A 17,980-nucleotide genomic window follows, 5' to 3' on the forward strand; every position below is an offset into this window, starting at 1 on the left:
ATCGCTATAATATTTGTATTTTGCGCAACAGAGCGGATGTGATATAATATATGTGCCAACCCCAGTGCATATTATGATACATTGCATTTTATTTTATATTTTATGTGATATTTTATGTGATATTTTATATAAACATTCTACTATAGACATACCAGCTGGTGAGTGCCTGTTTTTATTTTTATTTTTGCATTTGAAGTACATTTGTTACATTGGATGAACGGGTGAGACATCCAAAAAACAGAGCACCTTAACCACGCTAACAGATAAGGGTGAGCCACGATATAATTATATTTTACTTTTCATCTCATTTATGGTTGAGCAAATCGAACTCCATAAAGAAGGATTCGATCTGAATTTTAGGTAAAATTCAAATCGCCACGAAGTTGGATTTCCTCATGCTTCGTGGTAACTAATCAATTTTACCAGAAATAGGGTAAAAGATAAAAAAATAATCATACTTACCTCATCAGTTTGAGCGTGAAGAGCCAACCACCACCATCTTGATTGGAGATCACACGCGAAATCCTGTGTGCGGTGATGTCACTATGCTGGCCGACGTGTTGTGCAAGATTTCATGCTAGCCGGCCGACTCTTTGCGATCAATGGATGAGGATAAATATGATTTTATAAATTTTTATTTTATTTTACACTATATTATTGCTCTGTCAGATGCCGCGATCAGCTGTGAACGTGGCATCTGAGGGATAGAATGATTTGGAGAGCTGCAATCACCGATCCCTGTCATTGCACCCACCGATCCCTGTCATTGCAGAAAAGCACTTCATGATGAAGTAATTCATCACGAAGTGAATTATTTTTTTAATTCGGTGAAGCAGCCGAATCAAATTTTCCAATACTTCGCTCATCTCTAATCTCATTGATCCCGTCCCTAACGCTACCTTTCTGAAGCTTGCCAGGTCCTCATTGGTCTCCACTTCCTGCTCCCAGATTGACACACAGAAAATGGCAGGAGATGCTCACTCAGCCAATCACTTTCTGAGGTGGGTCATTGCTGTTGCCAGTAATAGGATGAGAGGGCATCTCCTGCCATTTCCTCTTTGTTTACCTGGAACCATAAAGCAGAGAACAGCTGGCAAGCATTGGAACAACAGCGGTTGGAGATCAATGAGACGAGTAATGCTTCTTATTTTTTAACCCATTTTTTGTAAAAAAAAAAAAAATGTTATACCACCTAACAATACCTTTAAGGGCTAGAGTAATGAACTGAATCTTTGCCTCTGCGGAAGGAACATCTAACTTTACATCTGTCAAAAACCCTCAAGTAGTTCTTGTTAAGCTTCTTGTGTGGTAGGTGCCTTCACGGAGTGGTGTCTTGGACTTCCTGTTCTTCTATGTAATAATGCCACTTACGGACCCTATATATTTTTTGTATCAAAGGAAATGTTTTTTCTGTATAGATGACCATGCAACGCATGACAGGGACCAGTGAAAACAACCAAATGACAGTTCCCAATTATGTCTATGTAGACAGACACAGCCTACTCATCCTGCACTCCAGCCAAGAACAGGCTTTGCAGGCCTCATTCACAGAACTCCTCACCTAACTTCCCTTTGCAATTGACAAGCCAGTAAAGTACAAAAAATATTTAGAGGTGGACATTTATGCAAAGAGTTATCTACCAAGAAAAAGAACCATCTTAACAGATGAGGAGCAAGCACACCCAAAACAGCTTTCCACGGATGGATATCTGGCCTGGCTATATTCCCTTGTCAAATCCTAAGGGTTGTTGGAAAGTCAGATCTTGACTAGAGATGAGCGAATCAAAGTTGACAAAGTGGAATTCGATCCGAGTTTCAGGAAAAATTTCCTCCTGCTTCATGGTAACGAATCTCATTTTTTCTAAAATGGCTGCTGCACGTGTTAGGACCTGGAGCAAGGAACTCTGTGAACGAGGGATCACCCACAATGCCGTGCATGCAGCCAATCAGCAGTCAGCCAGCCCTGTGATGTCACAGCCCTATAAATAGCCTCAGCCATCTTGGAATCAGCCATTTTCCAGTGCACTTAGAGATGTCAGCAGGCACTAGGGACAGTGATAGGAAAGACTTGAAAACTTTTATTTTGTTGTATAGAAGTTCAGGGAAAGGATAGGGAGGAATCATTCCACAGAATTTATGTAGAACAGGGTTCGGTGGGGGAGGTTACAGCCTGGGTAATAGGAACAATCCTATTACACCTTGCTGCACTGACTGCGGATCCAAATTGCCATTATACAGCTCTGTAATTCCAGCAAACTGTTCTTGTTATTGGGGTTCAAGTGCTGTTTGATACGGCCATTAACAGGGTTTATTACAAGGAAATATTTCTACGTCTTATTTGCCCTTGTGCGGTGCAGTTATATGTTCTAAAGCATTTTTTAGTTTGTATTAGTGGGAAAAAAAGAGCTTATTAGCCGTTGTGTGGTGAAGTGAGAAAGTTACAGCCCTTTTTGGCATGTATTAATGGCATAAAAAAATATATATTTGCCGCTCAGCGGTGCAGTTATATGTTCTAAAGCCCTTTTTGGTTTGTATTAGTGGGAAAAAAGGCTTATTAGCCGTTGTGTGGTGAAGTGAGAAAATTACAGCCTTTTTTGAGGTGTATTAATTTCCTTTTTATTTCCTTTTTTTTTTATTTTATTCGCTTTATTGAACACACAAAGCAAATAATAATGACTCAGTACATAATCCAATATTAATTGTACATCAGTGACATCCATAAGAGGTGTACATATGACATGTGCATTACAACGTGAATAAAAACAATAAACACCTGTGCTGTATCTGCATATTTGTGTCGTTACATCAAGCAAAAGGTCCACTTAACAAGTACAAATGAGACTTCACAGACATTATATACCAGTCCTAGCTGATTTAATTCACTACTTTCTATTCCCCCACACTTCAGATTTGCCGCTGTTCAGCTTGTTCTGCACTTAATGCCTCAGTCAGCCTATGGGCTGGGTAAGCAGTTCTCGGAGATGCGCACCATATCCCCCATACCTTTTGAAATTTAGGCATGCAACCCCTATTTTTAAAGACTATGTTCTCATATGGTATGATTGAATTGACTAGTTGTTTCCACTGCGCTAAGGTGGGTGATCTGTCACCCATCCACCTCATGGCGATCGTCTTCTGCGCCAGGAACAATACTTCCCTCAGGAATATCCTAACATAATGTGAGTAAATAGTCTCATCCAATATTCCGAAAAGACAAATCTTCGGGTGTAATGGCACTGCACAGCCTAGGAGATCAGCGAGCAACTTGATTACCTCTTCCCAGAATGTATGTATATAGGGACATGCCCAGATAAGATGCCAAAAGTCAGCATCCACTGATGCACATCTGTGACACTCCGAGTGGGTAAGCCTACCCATCCTATTGAGCCTTAGTGGGGTCAGATAGCTGTGATGTAATATGCAAACTTGGATAAACTTATTGTTTATGGCGGGTGACACTAGTGTGGAGGATTCTAGAATATCTTCCACATCTTCATTAGTTAAGTCTGGAATTTTAGCTTTCCGTCTACTTAATGCTTGAATTGGGACAACTTTCAACTTAGCATCTAGGAGATGAGTATACAATACTGATATAAAACCACGTGGTTCTTGGGAACGGATAACTCCAATCATTGGAAAGGTAGACAGTAAGATTGGGGTATCCCTGTAGTGGGTTTGCAGGGTTTATTTACTTATTTGATCTAACAGTATGTCTGACAGAGAAGTGACAGGCCCTGCACAGGGGAGAGGCAGAGGCCTAAATGTTTCTGGCGCAGGCACAGGTCGCAGCAGAGTATGGGGGTGTGGCAGCAGGAGTCGCAGTGAGAGGTCTGAACTCCCAGAGTTATCTAGAGGTTGTGTCTTGACCAGCAACCTAGCGGTTCTTGAATGGTTGACTCGGTCATCCACTTTGTCCCAAGTAACATCAGACAACCCCAGCTAAGAGTCAATGGGTTTGTTAGACAAAAGCCTTACTATTATATGCTGTGGGCTCAGCTGCACTATACAGCGAGGATGAGCTACTAGAGGACAGTCAGCAGCTACTGGCCAGCCAAGATGTGGAGGAGACATCCGCCGCTTAGTTCGGTAGGCAGGCAAGTAGTGATGAGGAGAGTGGTGTGGGAGCTGGTGTTCCGAGCGGTCAGGCTCCTGACCCAGAGACCGTTGAAGAGGACATCAGTGACGTGCAGACAGTACTCGATGAGTACTGATCGCACTTGGGAGCCGGGTGAATTAGGGGCTTCATCATCATCGGGAGAAGAGGGTGGCAGCTTGCCCGTGAGGCAGCGGTGGAGCCAGCAAGTCTCTAGCGTGGCCAAGAGTCAGCAGGGTGGCAGCAGTGGGAGGTCGGGAGCCAAACGTGCCCAGGGTAGACCAAACGCTTCACAGGAGCCTACCTGCCCGGAAAGTAGTGGTGCAGGGGCTCACGGAAGCAGCGGGGCATATGGGGTTGAGCATTTCCTGCTTTTTGAGACCACATTATATTATGTAATTTGTATATGTATGTCTAGAGATGTAAAAACTCAAAATTTGAATGTGCCTGATTTTCATCTATAGGCAGCATTTGGTGCACCTGTGAGGCCTGCATCATATCAGTCAACTCTGGGTGGGACTCACAGCCTCCTCCCTCCTCCCATTGCATGTGTGGTTTCACACTGGAGGCAACTGGGAGCTGTTTGCTGTGAGTCGGACCTTACACTTCTGTAATTCGCCCACTGGCCCCTGGTACTGTCCATCTGGCACAGGTAGATTAGCGTTAGGTCCCGTGCCACCTGAGATACCTTGACGTGGTGCGTTTGCTCCGGTATGTCCTTCATATAAAGATATAATGGCTAAAGTCTCATTTTAACATCAGTGTTAGGGTTTAGTCAGATTTTGTTGATTGCATCCACCACAGTAGTACACCTATTCTTTTAAATGTTTATTTGATATAGTCAATTACATCCATACTTTTTGCTATCTGGTGTAGGATGTCTATGTGGCACTTGTGGTCCGCTGCGGGAATCCTCCATTGTATGCATTTCTTGCTGGGAAAAGCAACGGACCACATGTGCAGGATTTGCTCCCCCAGTTCTAAATGCACAACTGCATATAAGGTTGAGCATTTCCTGCTTTTTGAGACCACGTTATATCATGTAATCTTTTCTGGTATTGCCACCCACCTCCCCACTCTGTCACCGGGTAACTCTGTGGACTCCTGATGCTGCTACCACCTCCACACTATGTCACCTTGCCACTCTGTGGTCTCCTGATGCTGCTGCCACCTCCACACTGTCAGCTTGCCACTCTGTGGTCTCCTGATGCTGCTGCCACCTCAACACTGTCACCTTGCCACTCTGCAATCTCCTGATGCTGCTGACACCTCCACACTATGTCCCCTTGACACTCTGTCGTCTCCTGATGCTGCTGACACATCCACACTATGTCCCCTTGACACTCTGTCGTCTCCTGATGCTGCTGTCACCTCCATACTATGTCACCTTGCCACTCTACTATGTCACCTTGCCACACCTTGCCACTCTGTGGTCTCCTGATGTTGCTACCACCTCAACACTATGTCACTTTGCCACTATGTGGTCTCCTGATGCTGCTGCTGCCTTAACACTATGTCACCTTGCACCTCTGTGGCCTCCTGATGCTGCTGCTGCCACCTCCACACTGTCATTGTTCCACCCTGTGGCCTCCTCCTGATGCTGCTGCCACCGCCGCCACACTGTCATTGTGCCACTCTGTGGCCTCCTGATGATGCTGCTGCCACCTCCACACTCTGTCATTGTTCCACCATGTGGCCTCCTCCTGATGCTTATGTCACCTTCACACTCTGTCATTGTCCCACTCTGTGGTCTCCTCATGCTGCTGCTGCCACTTCCACACTGTCATTGTGCCACCCTGTGGCCTCCTCCTGATGATGCTGCTGAAACCTCCACATTCTGCCATTGTGCCACTCTGTGGCCTCCTGATGTGGCCTCCTGATGCTGCTGCCACCACCTCCCACTGTCATTATGCCACTCTGTGCCACTCTGTGGCCTCTTGATGCTGCTGCTGCCACCTCAACACTCTGTCATTGTGCCACCCTGTGTCCTCCTCCTGATGATGCTGCCACCACCTCCACACTGTGTCATTGTGCCACTCTGTGGCTTCCTGATACTGCTGCCACCTCCACACTGTCATTGTGCCACCCTGTGGCCCCCTCCTGATGCTGCTGCTGCCACCTCAATATTCTGTCACTGTGCCACTCTGTGGCCTCCTGATGCTGCTGCCAACTTCATATTGTCATTGTGCCATTCTGTGGCCTCCTCCTGATGCTGCTGCCACCTCCAGACATTGTCATTGGGCCACTCTCTGGTCTCCTCATGCTGCTTCCACCTCACCACTATGTCATAGGGTCACTCTGTGGACTTCTCATGCTGTTCCCACCCTCCCCACTTCATGACTGGGCCACTATTTTGCCTTTTTACCCTTCTTCTGATCTCTCAGAAAGAAGGAAAAATGAGATGTACAACGGCTCCTGTCTATGTAACAGCTGTAAGACCTGCATGACATGGTCCCTATTTTGCATCAGAATTGGCTTATAATTTGGTAGCCAAAAGCAGGAGTGGGTACAAAACACAGAAGACATGCAAATATTCCATTCACATGTCATCTCTGTTTTGGATCCTGCTTTTTTTGGGCTTCAGCAATTCTTATGGATTACTAACCAAATGCTGACTGAGTGAAGGCAGATGCTCCACAGACAGGATCTGTTTTTTGGGGGTTATTGTTCTGATAGATCAGAGGAAGGGCAAAATAATCAGTGATGTCAACACAAACTTACTCCTGACACCCTCTCCACTCTGTCGGGGGGCTCTACTTGTATAAGCGTTCAATAGAACAGGTTCTGATAACATCTATGTGGAATCATCTGACGACGGTATAAAAGGAGTCTGCTTCTTCTTGGCGCTAACATCTACCTGTAAGGCTGAGTTCATACTTGAGTTATTTGCTCAGTTTTGGCCCCGTGACTGCCCAAATAAGTGAAGTGTGCAGTGATTCTAAAAGCGACACCTGTCATCTACATGTCATACTGACTCAAAGTATTATTTCACTACCACAGCAGACTCCCTATGCGTGTTACTGCAAGGCACAGTGTTCTACACCACTAGAAAGGCTGCAGCCGGGAAATAGCTGTTTTTTAACACGATTCGCCGCAAATAAATTCGGATCTAACCCAATTTCTTTTTTAAATTCTGTGAACCGGCCGAATTTTTTAGAAATTCGCTCATCTGTAATCTTGACTCATAGGGAGTCATTTTGAATAGGTGAAGCTGGCGAGATGGGTCTCTTTCTTAGGCCTCTTGCACATTAAAGTTGTGTGCCCCTGACCGTATTGCGGGCCGCTTCCATGGCATTTCTGTCCTTGCCTTGTTCGATTTTTTTGCGGTACGGACGGATCACGGACCCATTCAAGTTTCTTGATCTGCCCCAGCCGCCGCATGGACGTTGACTGTGCATTGCGCACTGCAAATTATGGTCCCCAATGTATGTAACGGATGCACAACGTTCGTGTGCAAGAGGCCTTAGGAGATAACTATTTGCATATTGTTCTCCCATGGACCACTGCAATAAGTCTCCATACCATGGAGTATTTCCAGTAAGTCTCCAGAAACTGCTGGTCTCTTTAAGGAGATTCAGCACTTGGCTTAAGCTAGGTGGCCATTTAAAATACATAAAGCCACATGATCCTTCACACAACACTATAGTATACCACACAGAAGATGCAGGTTTGATGAAAAAAGCATTCCTTGAAGGTATTATAAATGTGAATAAATCCAAATATGCCGTAGAGTTATCTTTTCAACGAGCAACAGGCGGTTTGGTGGGAATTACAGGAGGTCTACTAATGTACATCTGCACAAATGAGCTACCTCTGTGATTTTCGAGAAATTTGCACTTAGAAACCTGTTTGCCCCCACTAATGTTTTTCGCCTGGAGGGGTATACACCAACCGGCTTGTACGCTTAGAGGAATCCCACAGATAGCATGCAGTAATCTTGCCTTGTTCTCCCCTCAGGCCTGCTTTTAAATGCTTGTCATGTCTTGCTTGTTCTCTCCCTCCTCTCTAGTTTTCCTCTCGGTCTCAATCTCTTCTCTCCCTCTCGTCTACGTTCCTTCTCTCCTCCTCCAGGTACGTTTCTAATTTTTATATTCTTCTGGGTCTTTTTTTCCACCTCGCTGCTGACTTTTCTTACTTCTGCGTCTTTCCCCACCCTCCACCAGTTGTATCTCCCAGATCTACTTGTTAGTCATATTCACGAGGCTGCTCAACTGTGTCCAGTTGTTTTGTTCACTTATCGAGAATTTGTATTAATGCATTAAAAGACACAAGGATGACATAGCAGCTTATGCGTGGTTAATGCAATGTCAGGGGACTATAGGAGCTAACAAAGATGGGATCGCTAACACAGAAGATATCACTTTCTGAAGTGTACTAAAAAGGTATATTTACGAAAAGCAGAAGTCGACGACTAGCCATATCAAGTAGGACAACGTACATTTAACATGAGTCTGGCTGTCCACATGAATCCCTCAGGGAGGACCTGACCAGACAGCGCTGAGTAAGGATCAATAACAGATTTCTAGACAGCTATGACTACATACTCTGTATTTATTGATATTCTAATGTGGGGAAAAATAATTTCCTTAAAGATGTTGTCCTGGAATATTTATGGCATGTTGCTAGAATGTGCCATAAATGTTAGATAGGGGCAGGTCTTACTACTGGGACCAGCTTCTACCTTTAGAATCAGATCCTGAAGTGGACAAAGAGCACACCGTGTAGCGTCCTCTCTAGTCATTGCCATGGGACTTCTAAAAACAGCCAAGCGAGCATGCTCAGCTACAGTATTTTTGGAAGTCCCATAGCAGTGAATGGAGACCAAGCAGCACAAGCTCAGCCACCCCTTCATTTACCACTAATGAGACTTCCGAAAATAGCAAAGACAGTAGGACTTGGACTTATAGCTCACCAAAAATGGTGTACTCAGGAATTAGAAATAACTGGGCCCAACAGGCACCCCCCCCCCCCCTCAGCAACTTCTTTGCAACCCCCACTCCTGTAGGTAGTCAAGGTCGCTTTCTCAGGCCAGGCCCAGTAGCTGCTTCATCTTTTTCCTACACATATATACTGTATGTCATGTCACTGTATATTATGTCATTGTGTAATACTGTTCAGGGGGCCCGACAGTAAAATCTTTTAGTCTTCCTCCTGGGTGGGCCCCTTCTGAGTCTTGGCCCTGTAGCAGCTGCCTCCCCTGCTTCCACTGTAGGTAATCCTGGGTGTACTGTTTTGTTTATCCAAACAGGAATTTAAAAATATATATATTTACCCCAATCTAAACACCATACTAATGCAGTTGCACACTTGAAGTGCAGACCATTACTGGCTGCCTGCTATGGATGCATTATTTTTACCTTGAAAGGCTATGGACACCTTCAGGACTTTTTTATGATCACATTTAACTCATTTTGGGCTTAAAATAATTTTTATAAAAAGTTTTCAGCCATTTTTGTGATACATGTGGTTAAAAATCTGTCTATTTGCAGAATGTTCCTCCTGAGTTCCATCAGCTCATGTAAAGTCTAATCGCTGCTCTCATGACCACATGGACACTCATGTAACCCATGCTCATGTTTAGTTATAATGGGTGTTTATGAGGTTAAGGGATCAGTGATAACTGCTACACATGAGCCATCTGAAAATAGACTGATTTTTAACCATATGTATCACAAAAACTGCTGAAAATGTTTGGTAAAGACCAATTGAAAAAATGATTTTAGCCTGAAATTAGTAGAATGCAATCATAAAAAAATTGGCCCAGAGGTGTCCATAGCCTTTAAAGGGGAATTCCAGGATTTTAATATTGATGGCTGATCCTCAGGATATCTGATCAACAGTGGTCCGACACCTTATACCCTTGCCAATCACATGTTTCAGAGTAGCCAGCCGAGGAATTACACAGTTCCGTCCATTTGGTAGCAGAGCTGGTAACTGCAGCCACTGAAGTGAATCTTAACTACAGGGTGGGCCATTTATATGGATACACCTTAATAAAATGGGAATGGTTGGTGATGTTACCTTCCTGTTTGTGGCACATTAGTATATGTGAGGGGGGAAACTTTTCAAGATGGGTGGTGACCATGGCGGCCATTTTGAAGTCGGCCATTTTGAATCCAACTTTTGTTTTTTCAATAGGAAGAGGGTCATGTGACACATTAAAATTATTGGGAATTCCACAAGAAAAACAATGGTGTGCTTGGTTTTAACGTAACTTTATTCTTTCATGAGTTATTTACAAGTTTCTGACCACTTATAAAATGTGTTCAGTGTGCTGCCCATTGTGTTGGATTGTCAATGCAACCCTCTTCTCCCACTCTTCACACACTGATAGCAACATCGCAGGAGAAATACTAGCACAGGCTTCCAGTATCCGTAGTTTCAGGTGCTGCACATCTCGTATCTTCACAGCATAGACGATTGCCTTCAGATGATACGAGATGTGCAGCACCTAAAACTATGGATACTGGAAGCCTGTGCTAGCATTTCTCCTGCGGTGTTTCTATCAGTGTGTGAAGAGTGGGAGAAGAGGGTTGCATTGACAATCCAACACAATGGGCAGCACATTGAACACATTATATAAGTGGTCAGAAACTTGTAAATAACTCATGAAAGAATAAAGTTACATTAAAACCAAGCACACCATTGTTTTTCTTGTGAAATTCCCAATAAGTTTGATGTGTCACATGACCCTCTTCCTATTGTAAAAACAAAAGTTGGATTCAAAATGGCCGACTTCAAAATGGCCGTCATGGTCACCACCCATCTTGAAAAGTTTCCCCCCTCACATATACTAATGTGCCACAAACAGGAAGTTAATATCACCAACCATTATCATTTTATTAAGGTGTATCCATATAAATGGCCCACCCTGTAGAATATAGTGATATATCTTCATAATCACGAATATTCTAGATTTTTTTTTAATCAGTACCCTCACTGCTTCTTGCTTGTGGGGCAATGAGAAGGCTGCAATATCTTTGTCTGAGCTTAGCAACATTCCTAGCAAGCCTACCCCTTACTATATAGGAAACTCCCCAGCAGCCATTTTCTACTGTTTTTTGCAGTTCTGAGAGAGAGAGAGCAGTGTCATTGCTGTGCTCTGTGCTTTGCTGAGTCATCTGGATCCTTATTCAATTACATTAGATAGTTAGTTAGCTCATATATATAATACAGATAGTTAGTGGGAGATAGTCAGTGTAGGTTAGATAGTGATATAGTGTAGCTGATAGGTTCCAGTGCAGGGTATTAGGTAGTGTCTTAGGAATTACTGTGCTGTGATAGGGATTAGTGTCTTTGTCTTTCATCTTTGAAAATAGCAAAGTAATTTGCTGTCTTTTATTTTCTGCTGTGATAGGGATTAGTGTGCTCTGATAGGAATGCCTGTGCTGTGATAGGGATTAGTGTCTTGAAAAAAAAACTGTACTGTAATGTAACATTTCTTACAGAGATCATGAGTTCTTCCTCACAGTCACAAAAGTTGCTGCCAACCATTTTCTCCAGTCTCAGGAAACTTCTAGCAGCTTGAAAAATGTAACCCAAAAGTGACCCACGCCTGTGCAATCAAGAAAATAATGACTGGAGGTCATGAATTCTAGAATTTGTGAATTTATGGCGAATATTAGGCCAAAGATTCGCGAAATATCGCGCAAACAAATATTGTCTATGCTGCTCATCACTAGTCTCTATAGCCACAGGCTGTTATGGACTGATCTTGCAGTCACACTGTATTCTATCAATCCTCTACTTTCTGCTAACCGATCCAATGTTTGTAATTTAAAGAAAAAAATTCTTGAGAAGACAAAAACAAAGACCTTTTCTTTTAGCGCATTTCTAGTTGGAGCAGGCAGGAGCTGACCTGATTGATGCCATAAGCAAACAAGCTGTCCAGGTATTTATAAGATACTGTAAATGTCAAGCCATATTGTAGAACTCTTATGGGATCATGCGTAATCCTTAATATCAAGCTGAGCGCAGGAGCTAGGCAGTCCAATTTTCCACTTACCTTTGTGTATTTGATTATGGCTGAGCCTTAACTATCCCAGAGGCTTCGTGTACACTTGTAGTAGATTATTCCATGACTACGATGTAGGTTTTTGGTGTCGATGTATCTTTATTAAAGTTAGGAAATACAAAGTTGGCAAACAAACTACCAGTTATCTGGAATGATTGACTCTTCGAGAGATGATGTTGGAGAAGAAAAATATTGGGTGCTCTGAATGTCAACGTCCAATCTTTCTTTTCTCCTAGGAGATAAGCCTCCACCAGAGGTGTCTGGTTGCGGCTTTCTTCTCTCATCCTATTGAAAACAGATACATGAATGTGTGCGGCCACATTAAGTGACCCTCTGGTTTAAGAAAAAAAGAAAATCACATTAATTGGGGAATATAAAGGACCGTTACCTGACAATTCTTGGACTCTTCTTCTGCCATCCAAGATGGTCGCGCCACTTCTCTGACTACTTGATGCACACTAAGCACTGGTAGTCCAAAGCACTTCTTTCTTGCCCAGCCGTGCTCTTGGATTGGTCAACACTGCTTATATGAGCAGGGCTGGCCAATACAAGGGCAGCAGATAGTGTTTTGGGCTACAGATGCTAAGGGTGGATCAGGTAGAAGGAGATATGTTGTGGTCATCTTTCATGACAGAAGATGAGCCTGGGAATAGCAGCTGTAAAGATGAACAGGAGGTAACCAAGTAAGTGTGCTGTTCATTCCCCAGTTGATGTGATTGATATTTTTTTTCTTTCTTTGCTGGAACAGAGGGGTGACTTTAAGTCCAAGCTGTAAAGTATGAAACTTTTTGGGAACCCCATAACATTTGGGTAAAGTAAATAATGAAAATACTAGATGCTTTTTAATCCACACAGGGGTCATACTTCCGAGAATTATAGACTCAAGGTTCAAGGTTGGACAGAATTACAACATGGTGCAAGGATTAAGATTCTAAATGTACAACATAAAAGAAGTACACTATTTTACTTCCGCGAGGAGGAAAGGATATCATTGATACCTGGGACACAAATGCAGGAACAAATATAGTCTAAATAGAGTTACTAGTGTCTCTAAAAGGTTTGTTTACTTTGGTCAATCACACCTTGTTAATATGGTCCCATGTTAAGCTGATCTCCATGCTTTCTGCAGTTGGATCCCTAAAAGATCAGTTCTCAAAAGCAACCATACCGCTGCTATACTGATGCTGCTTTGGCTCTTCACTTCCTGTCCTTGTTCAACACACTGCAAAATGGCAGGAAAGTCTTGTTTAGCCAATCGCTTGCTGAGGTGATCATCGCTATGACCTGCCATTTCCAGCATGTGGAGCCCGGACAGGAAATGGAGAGTACTGGGGTCCGGGGCAGAGTTGAAACGGCAAAGGAGGTGAGTAATGTTTCTTTATACATTGAACTAAGAAGCAATAGATCAGTGTGTGGAATGTGGATTTGCGATCCATGTCTTTTTTATCTACAGATTGGCATGGAAGCAAATCAAACAAAACCGGTCTGTGTGCTGCGTTGCATGGTGCCCCATTATAGCCCTAATTTTGCATCCCAAGAGAGCAAGACCTGGTGTTTGTTTCTCACTCGACCGATTTTTTTTTTATAGGCCAATTTCCAAACCCTTTTTTGTTAACAATGCAAATTCTCTGGAGAGGGAAATCCTGATTCAATGAAGGGATAAGATCAGTCATCACTGGAACCCTATCTAAGGGTACAACCACAAGGTCTAATGCAGTTTTGGAAGCCCAAATTAGGAGTGGGTCATGAAAGGAGAGACAGTAAAAAGGACAGATGTGACTTCTCCTAATTTTTGAATTCACTCCTGCTTTTGGCTTCCAAAACTGCATCAAGAAACCTGATGGTGTGGTTGCACCCTAAGTGGCCCATAGCGGTTTCATGGTTTGCCTCTATGTAGGCCCTTAGATGGAGGTTACCTATGTTGCATTGGCCCCCATCTTAGCGCTGTGTATTTTCAATTTTGGTTTTAGCTCTGTACTAAAGCCACCGCCCCGGCACACACCAAAGTGTTTGAAATTCAAGACGCTTACAGGTTTTTCCAGCTCGAACGGCCGTCATTCATTTCTCACTAAATATGTACCAGCAACAGAGGACTGTTTGCGAAAGTATCTGATTCCACAGGCAGATTTATAACCTTTTCCTGGCCGCACGATTATGAATCTTCACAAGGTGCCAAATATTATACAAATTAATACAGCTTCACTTCCAGGCAAAAGTCCCATTACTCCCTCCTCTGAACAAATAGGGCTGCTTCACACTGGATTCATTTCAGACTCTGATGGTGGTGGGGGGATATTATGAGCTGTTATAATACTCCAGAAAATTATAGACAGATTTTCGAGCAGGATGTGCTATGCTATGAAAATTTCTGCTGCTAAATATATAATAAATATACCTTTTATTTTCCTAAGTAGTCATTAAATGGCATCTATAATTTACTCTTTGCAATGAACATTTATAAAATTGTAGATTCAGTATCACAAACACTTACCGATTCACAATGAAGGGGGATGTTTTGCTGATCTTAACTCAATAAAGGTTAGTTACTAAGTGCAAACTATAGGCAGTGCAAATAGAACAGGGTGAGTCCGTAATGCTTAGCTGTCACTTGCTAATTATCTTTCTCCGGGCTCATGCACACAGCCATATTGTGGTGTTGATTTGTATGGAGGGCAGCCATAGAGGTGCATGAACCCTCCACTCTACTACTGTACTACTACTGTATGTTCCTGATTTGACACAAAGGCACATAGAGCTCTTTTCTGTTGGGGACGTACACAGATCTCATGGGGCGGACCCCATAGCAAAACTTAGTATGGGCCCCATCCAATTACTCAGTATGCACGCATCAAACAATAACAGGCAATGGGAAATACCGAGTGCAGCGCCAAAGAATTTAACATTTTGTTTAGTATTAACATGCTAAGGCTCTGTTCAATTCACAATAATGGACTTCACTGGATGCATAATCAGGAAAATCTCCTGACTTTTACTTCTGATCGAGGCCTGTGTCAGATGTCATTGTTGCCCAGTGTTGCCCATAAGTTCCCATATTTTAAGAACATGCACTCTCGCACCCCTCCAATGTATCTTCATCTCTGCTGCCTGACTAATCCACCTCTCCCCCTTTACTCCTCTGTCTCTTCTCTCTGCCAGTTCCTTCACTTGCTCTCCACTGCCCTGGGAACAACCTGTCCCCTCCATATATCTGTGACTCGATCTCCCAATACCTTTCCACATGCAATTTTCAAACCTCACCTGCTTCTTTACTCTCCTCTTATCTGTTCTTCCCACAATCACCTTCATGATTTCTCCCATGCATCTCCCATACTCTGAAACTCTCTACCCCAACATATCAGATGCTCAACTACCGTGGAAACCTTCAAAAGAAACCTGAAAACCCACCTCTTGTGACAAGCCTACAATGTACAGTAACCTTGCCGCCACTATACTGCCATATGACCAGCTTTAGCCTCACCCATTATATCCTTCCCCCATCCCTTGTACATTGTAAGCCCTTGAAGGCAGTGTCCTTTCTCCTTCTGTACCAGTTTGTAACTCGTCTTGTTCATGCTTACTGCAATTGTTTTATATTTCGTATGTGCAGCGAGCCCCTGAGGAGCCAGTGCAGAGGATGTGAGTGGTAGTGGCCCTGATAAAATTATGTCTCACTGTGTACTCCTTTAGGCCATAGTTCCCTGAAGTTAATGCAGTGAAAGAGGGGCACCCTATATTCCCTCGGGGCACTTCCTGTAGCTGTTGGTAGTTTGGGGTGCCATTGATGTTAAATGCCCATGTGGATGCAAGGCAGGGCTTGAAATGCAATGGTCCAATGGCCCGTGTTTTGTGTTAGGACAGTCAGGAACCAGGCCAGATTACTCAAATAAAAGTATCTCTTTACTGTGTACAAAATAGGAATTGTAATATATCTAGCAATTATCTGTACACTTTGCAAATTCCAAGATTTAGCTAAGCAAGTAGTTTGCAGCAACAGCTCTCTGATTACTCTTTCTATAACTAAAGTCTATGTCTCTCAGGCTATAGTGTGCACTAATTTGAAGTGTAGAGGGTGTCTTAACAGGTTACCCCTTTCCAGCAGCAAGGTCTAGAATTCTTTATACTGAGTTACCTTTAAGACTCTCACACTGTAGACATGCAAATCCTCCTTCAGATCTTCCTCTCATTCATCCCCTGTAGCTCGTGGAGGTACCAAAGGCTCCTAGGCTTGAATCTAGAGTCTGGGGGAGAGGAGCACATGGAGACTGCTTTCTGCCTCCTCCCTCTCTACAGCTAGAGGGACCATAATCTTCTTAAACTAGGGGGTGGGGCCATCCCACACCCTAAGCCCCAGAGATTACTGAGCCAAGTGGTTAATTCTGGCAACGCCTGGCTTATGCTTAGACATACTTGGCGAACAGGACATTAGCATTACAAACAGTTCAAACATTACAAACCAGATTGCAGATACCCCTTTACACTGGGATACTGCATATATACACCCCTTTTCATATGTACAGCACTATGGAATAAATGGTGCTTTAATAATAAATAATAATAACGTAGACCACACAGCACATGTTTTTTACTGGATAGTGCGGTACGGAAGAGCATAGTCTACTACTACGGTCTTTTTATTTTGTAGTATACTGATTTACACCAATCAAAAAAAGACCAAAAAGGCACTCAGTTGGCCTCCGTTTGGATAATGGAACAATATGCATAAAGTTAGTATTTACACCCAGAGGTTTTCACAACGTTCAGAAGCATTACTTGAACATAACCTTACCCTTTTACCATTCTTTAGAACGGAGCCTTACTAGGCTTGAAATCCAGAACATGGAGCTTGAATGAAGACACTTTGAGTCCCTACCGTTCCAAATTACAAAGTAAAAGGACGACGATTGCTCTGCATGGTGTCTTGATGAGGCCATATCCTACCTGAAATTGCAGGAATGTGCAGATAGGGTATGGGCCCCTGGACTTAAAAAAACAACAACAACATTACGCTTCAACGTCAAGAGAAATGCAATGGTGAGTACATTGATATAATGTAATACTATACATACAGTATATAAAAAAAAAAAGTAGGATATCAGTTTTTTGATGTTTAGGTGATTTTCCATAAAAAACATATGTGCTATAGCTTCAATAGTGCATGCTTATTTTCTCATTCTACATTGTTCACACAACACATTGAATTACAACGTCTATTGGGCTGCTACCATTCAAATGGCTTTACTAAAATTTAACTTTTCTTAACCGTTACATGAATGCCTACCCGCCACGTTGGTCCATGGGTCAGATATTTAGGATGTCAGTTCCATTTATCAATATCATACATGGCTGCACTATATCGTCAGTCCTTTATTCTTAAATAATGATGATTTTTATGGAGGTTGGAAGGTCAGAAGCTGGCAGTGGCTGGCATTGAGCTGGACTATTGATGAGTAGAGCTTTTTAATAACCTCATAACCTTGTATGATAAGTCGCAGAAAATAAATAATAATACACTAACAAAATAGATGCAGGCATTATATATGGACTAAGCCCTCATTCTGATAATATAAAATCTGAGACTCAGCCAATATATTTTGATCAAAACACATCTGTGCCCACCTTACCCAGCACCAAGGTGGTCTCAGTCAGGCAGGTCCTACTCTAAACCTTCATATGCCGTTGGGCATCTATGTTCAGGAAAGCAGACTCTGCACATTTATGTTTAGTTTATCATATCGTGCAGGATGTTTTTATTTCAGTTTTTTATCTTTTTTTCAGTGATTTTTTTTTTTCTAAATTGTATGATAGTCACCTCCTGAGTGACTGACTGGGCCTCTATAAGAATGTCCACATTTTTCAGTTTTTTTTAGATACAA

The sequence above is a fragment of the Bufo bufo genome, chromosome 8 (assembly GCF_905171765.1).
Source record: "Bufo bufo chromosome 8, aBufBuf1.1, whole genome shotgun sequence".
Taxonomy (NCBI): Eukaryota; Metazoa; Chordata; class Amphibia; order Anura; family Bufonidae; genus Bufo; species Bufo bufo.